This window comes from Schistocerca nitens, chromosome 3 (genome assembly GCF_023898315.1).
Source record: "Schistocerca nitens isolate TAMUIC-IGC-003100 chromosome 3, iqSchNite1.1, whole genome shotgun sequence".
NCBI lineage: Eukaryota > Metazoa > Arthropoda > Insecta > Orthoptera > Acrididae > Schistocerca > Schistocerca nitens.
The window spans coordinates 473,211,165-473,217,164 of NC_064616.1; positions in this window are offsets into that span (position 1 = coordinate 473,211,165).

The window sequence follows — 6,000 nt, forward strand, 5'->3', positions numbered from 1 at the left end:
CTCCGTCAGTCCTATCTGGTAAGGATCACACACTGCGCAGCAGTATTCTGAAGGAGGACAGACAAGCCAAGTATCCTCTTGTAGCGTAGTGTCCTCCTTAGTAGGTTTGTTACTTTTTCTAAGTGTCCTACCAATAAAACGCAGCCTTTCTTTATCCTTCCCCACAACTTTTTCTATGTGCTCTTTCCAGTTTATTTCCAATATACACTCCTGGAAATGGAAAAAAGAACACATTGACACCGGTGTGTCAGACCCACCATACTTGCTCCGGACACTGCGAGAGGGCTGTACAAGCAATGACCACACGTACGGCACAGCGAACACCCCAGGAACCGCGGTGTTGGCCGTCGAATGGCGCTAGCTGCGCAGCATTTGTGCACCACCGCCGTCAGTGTCAGCCAGTTAGCCGTGGCATACGGAGCTCCATCGCAGTCTTTAACACTGGTAGCATGCCGCGACAGCGTGGACGTGAACCGTATGTGCAGTTGACGGACTTTGAGCGAGGGCGTATAGTGGGCATGCGGGAGGCCGGGTGGACGTACCGCCGAATTGCTCAACACGTGGGGCGTGAGGTCTCCACAGTACATCGATGTTGTCGCCAGTGGTCGGCGGAAGGTGCACGTACCCGACGACCTGGGACCGGACCGCAGCGACGCACGGATGCACGCCAAGACCGTAGGATCCTACGCAGTGCCGTAGGGGACCGCACCGCCACTTCCCAGCAAATTAGGGACACTGTTGCTCCTGGGGTATCGGCGAGGACCATTCGCAACCGTCTCCATGAAGCTGGGCTACGGTCCCGCACACCGTTAGGCCGTCTTCCGCTCACGCCCCAACATCGTGCAGCCCGCCTCCAGTGGTGTCGTGACAGGCGTGAATGGAGGGACGAATGGAGACGTGTCGTCTTCAGCGATGAGAGTCGCTTCTGCCTTGGTGCCAATGATGGTCGTATGCGTGTTTGGCGCCGTGCAGGTGAGCGCCACAATCAGGACTGCATACGACCGAGGCACACAGGGCCAACACCCGGCATCATGGTGTGGGGAGCGATCTCCTACACTGGCCGTACACCACTGGTGATCGTCGAGGGGACACTGAATAGTGCACGGTACATCCAAACCGTCATCGAACCCATCGTTCTACCATTCCTAGACCGGCAAGGGAACTTGCTGTTCCAACAGGACAATGCACGTCCGCATGTATCCCGTCCCACCCAACGTGCTCTAGAAGGTGTAAGTCAACTACCCTGGCCAGCAAGATCTCCGGATCTGTCCCCCATTGAGCATGTTTGGGACTGGATGAAGCGTCGTCTCACGCGGTCTGCACGTCCAGCACGAACGCTGGTCCAACTGAGGCGCCAGGTGGAAATGGCATGGCAAGCCGTTCCACAGGACTACATCCAGCATCTCTACGATCGTCTCCATGGGAGAATAGCAGCCTGCATTGCTGCGAAAGGTGGATATACACTGTACTAGTGCCGACATTGTGCATGCTCTGTTGCCTTTGTCTATGTGCCTGTGGTTCTGTCAGTGTGATCATGTGATGTATCTGACCCCAGGAATGTGTCAATAAAGTTTCCTCTTCCTGGGACAATGAATTCACGGTGTTCTTATTTCAATTTCCAGGAGTGTATGTTCTACAATCCTGCAGCATATCGACGTTATTGATATGGGCCTGTAACTTAGTGGATTACTCCTACTACCTTTCTCGAATATTGGTGTGACCTGTGCAACTCTCCAGCCTTTGGGTACCGTTCTTTCGTGGAACGAACGGTTGTATATTTTTGTTAAGTATGGAACTAATGCGTTAGCATACTCGGAATGGAACCTAACTGGTATACAGTCAGGACCAGAAGACTTGCTTTTAATAAGTGATTTGAGTTGCTTCACTACTTCGAGGATATTTACTTCTATGTTACTCATGTTGGCAGCTGTTCTCGATTCGAATTCTGGGATATTTACTTAGTCTTCTTTTGTGAAGGCATTTCGGAAGGCTGTGTTTAGTAACTCTGCTTTGGCAGCACAGTCTTCGATAGTATCTCCATTGTTATGGCGCAGAGAAGGCATTCATCGTTTCTTGCCGCTAAGGTACTTCAAATACGACCAGAATCTTTTTGGATTTTCTGCCAGGTTTCGAGACAAAGTTTCGTTGTGGAAACTGTTATAGGCGTCTCGCATTGAACTCTGCTCTAAATTTCGAGCTCCTGTAAATGATTGCCAATCCTTGGGATTTTGCGTCTGTTTAAATTTGGCATGTTTGTTTCGTTGCTCCTGCAACAGTGTTCTAACCCGTTTTGTGTACCAAGGAGGATCAACTCCGTCATTTGTTTGTTTATTTGGTATAAATCTCTCAATTGCTGCCGATATTATTTCTTTGAATTTAAGCCACATCTGGTCTACACTTAAATTATTGATTTGGAATGAGTGGAGATTGTCTCAGGAAGGCGTGAAGTGAATTTTTTTCTGCTTTTTTGAATAGGAATATTTTTCGCTCATTTTTCGAGGATTTGGGGATTTCAATATTCAATCTCGCTACGACAACCCTGTGTTCACTAATCAATATATCGGTTTTGATGCTCGTTATTAACTCAGGATTATTTGTTGCTAAGAGGTCAAGTGTGTTTTCACATCAGTTTACTATCCGCGTGGGCTCATGAACTAACCGCTCGGAATAATTGTCAGAGAATGCATTTAGCAAAATTTCGGATGATATTTTATGTTGAAAGGATTCTGTTGGATTCCTTTCATGTTAATTTCTTAAATCTGTTGTCATTTACGGCATTTATTCCACTTCTAAATTTACTGTGTTTTTGTTGACTCTATCTGGGAGGAGACTGAGCAGTGGAATGTGTTACTTTTACACACAATCAAGAACGATGTGTCACACTTCTGCACTTTAAAACACAGTTTATATGTAATTCATGTCACACAGTTTCATACGGAACCTACATCCACTTCGAAACTTCCTGCCAGATTAAAACTGTGTGCCCGACTGAGACTCGAACTCGGGACCATTACTTTCGCGGCCAAGTGCTCTACCATCTGAGCTACCGAAGCACGACTCACGCCCGGTACTCGCAGCTTTACTTCTGCCAGTATCTCGTCTCCTACCTTCCAAACTTTACAAAAGCTCTCCTGCGAACCTTGCAGAAACTAGCACTCCTGAAAGAAAGGATTCTGCGGAGACATGGCTTAGCCACAGCCTGGGGGATGTTTCCAGAATGAGATTTTCACTCTGCAGCGGAGTGTGCGCTGATGTGAAACTTCCTGGCAGATTAAAACTGTGTGCCCGACCGAGACTCGAACTCGGGACCTTTGCCTTTCGCGGCCAAGTGCTCTACCATCTTTTTTCTTTTTTTTATAAAAACCTTTATTAAAAAAACAATGTTACATATTCCAAATATATACTAAGTTATACATACATGAAGTTATTTAAACAAAACGGTTTGATCATTTCAACTACGCTGACGTTAAGGAAAGACAACAGAAGATTGTGTTACTGACTGAATTACCAGAAAGAATTAAATTAAACATCAAGAAAACAATTTTAAAGACGTTCAAACTTCAAACTGAAGAAGTAAAATCAGCACTTCGAATTATGAGCTGCAATCTTTACAGAAGCATAATTAGTTCTTTATGATGGATATCAGCAAGTTCGTGGGATAATTTTAAATATAAAGCAGTTTAATAATCATATTAGACAATTTCTGAAATACTTGAGAATGGCGGAAAGGAGATAAAGAATAAAGTTGACTAGCCTTCCAACTACACTTTCTGGACATTAATTGAATCTAAGTATTTGAAGTGATCAGATCTATATAATCAGTCTTTCACTGCAAAAATGAACAGGGCAATGTGCCAGCCATTGAATATTACATTTATCAGATAGAATCTTATGATTTTAACCAATCGATAAGGACATTTCTATAAAAACCGTCTTTTTCCAAATTTCTAGTATAAGCCAATAATGCACCTTTAATGTTTTGTGTTTGGCACCATTAGACACACAATCTCAATGTCACATAAGTTCTGTACATTAGCTTATAAATTTCAAAAAACTACTCTCTGAAGTAGAAAAAGCACACATCATAAATATACTGTAAAATCTTAAATAGTATCCTTAAGGTAACTACAATACATCACTGTCAACACAATGCCCATTCTTTCAAATACAATTTTTAGCATATTACCGAACTTTTTCTTGTGATTCGAATAGCTTCTAATTTTGTGGAACTCACACAGCATGTGTACCTTGAACTCTATGATGCTATCGGATCCTAATTTGTTAAAGACGTTGTTAACAAAATTTCCCAGCAACCAGTACACAGCGTTATTTTTTGCTTCTGGGAAATAGCGTGCTTCATGCCTGTGTATTAATGACAGCGATATATACTCAGGGGATGTTCTTGTAATCAGAGCTATTTGCTCGCGGATCCACTTCCATCTAGTCATGTGACCACTGCAAGTATATCTATGAATTACTGTGTCAACTAGATGGCATTGTTGACATAAATTTGTTTCACAGAGTCCGATTGCGTGCAGTCTTTCATTGGTGCTAACTATGTTGTTAACTGTCTTGTACCATGACGTTTTTTTATTAGACGTGAGCACATTAGAACTAATGTTTTTCCAAATCTCAGTCCACTCAATGTTTGGAAACTGTCGCTCTATTTTGTTTCTTCCTTCGCTTTTCTTTCGTTCCCGCATTATGGTTCTCGATGTTAAGTGTCGGGACTGCCTGCGTTCGACACTGACATAACTAAACTCAACATAGAAAATCCTAACGTGCTGTAAGCGACTGTTGATATTCTGCACGTCAATCGGGGGAAGCAGGCTTGGAGGTTTAATGATCTCGAAAAGTTGGCTGGTTATGCTTTCTCGTGAGTCTTTTATTAAATTAACTTGCCTTTTGATAAAAAGAACAGAGGCTTTATCCGTTATATCAGTTAATCCTAGGCCACCATTTTTAGGATCTAAAGTGGCTACTTTAGCAGGTACTCTGAACACTTCACCTCTCCACAAAAAGTTTGTGATTTTGGACATTATTCCCCTCGCTATCATTCTCGGTATTGGAAACAGCTGGGCAGTATAATAAGCCTTAGCAAGGATGCATGAGTTGATATACTGTGTTCTTTGAACTTGGTTCATATATCGAGTTAAATTCTCTACAATGGCTCCTTGCACTTTATCTGCTGCAACTTTCCAATTTAAAGCCGTCATTTTCATAGGGCATGCTGTCAGGGTGATCGCAAGTGTTTTATGTTGTCGGACTAATTTTGCCCACTCAACGTTGATTTTATCAAAACCCCTGAGATTTAACATCTTACTTTTTTTTCCGTTTGCATTGGCTCCAGATGCTCTACAGTACGAATCAATCACTGTTGCTAGCGTGGTTACCTCGTCATTATTCCTTATAATGACCCCTATATCGTCAGCATAGGCTCTTATAACTGTTTTATTTCCTGATAATCTAAAAACAATAAAGCACACTTTATGTTTGTTACAGAAGTTATTGCAGTGATATCCCTGAATTCCGCTAGATTTTGAAAAATGGTTCTGCCTTGCGCAGAGTTCTGATGTTGACTAATAATTTTATCTGCAAGGCATGAAATTCTCTTGTTTATTATTCTAGCTATTAATTTATAATCAGAATTCAGCAGTGAAATTGGACGAAAATTATTTAAATCTTTGTTTCCATTATTTTTTTGGCACCAGAACAATTTTACTCTCCTTAAACTCAGCCGGAATCATTTTACCCTGAATAACCTCATTTACAATGTCCGTGATTTTCGCACCTACTATTGGCCGGTAACGGATGTTAAACTCTGCTGGCAGACCATCCGGTCCTGGGGATTTTTTTGGCGGTGAGGCGCACAGTGTCTCATACACGTCTTCTTCACTGACAACCTCGAGAAAATTTTCGTTGTCATCTTCTGTCAGCTGTGGGGCTAGGATGTCAATGAATTCTTCCAAGGAAGCATTACTACTTTGATGTACAGAATAT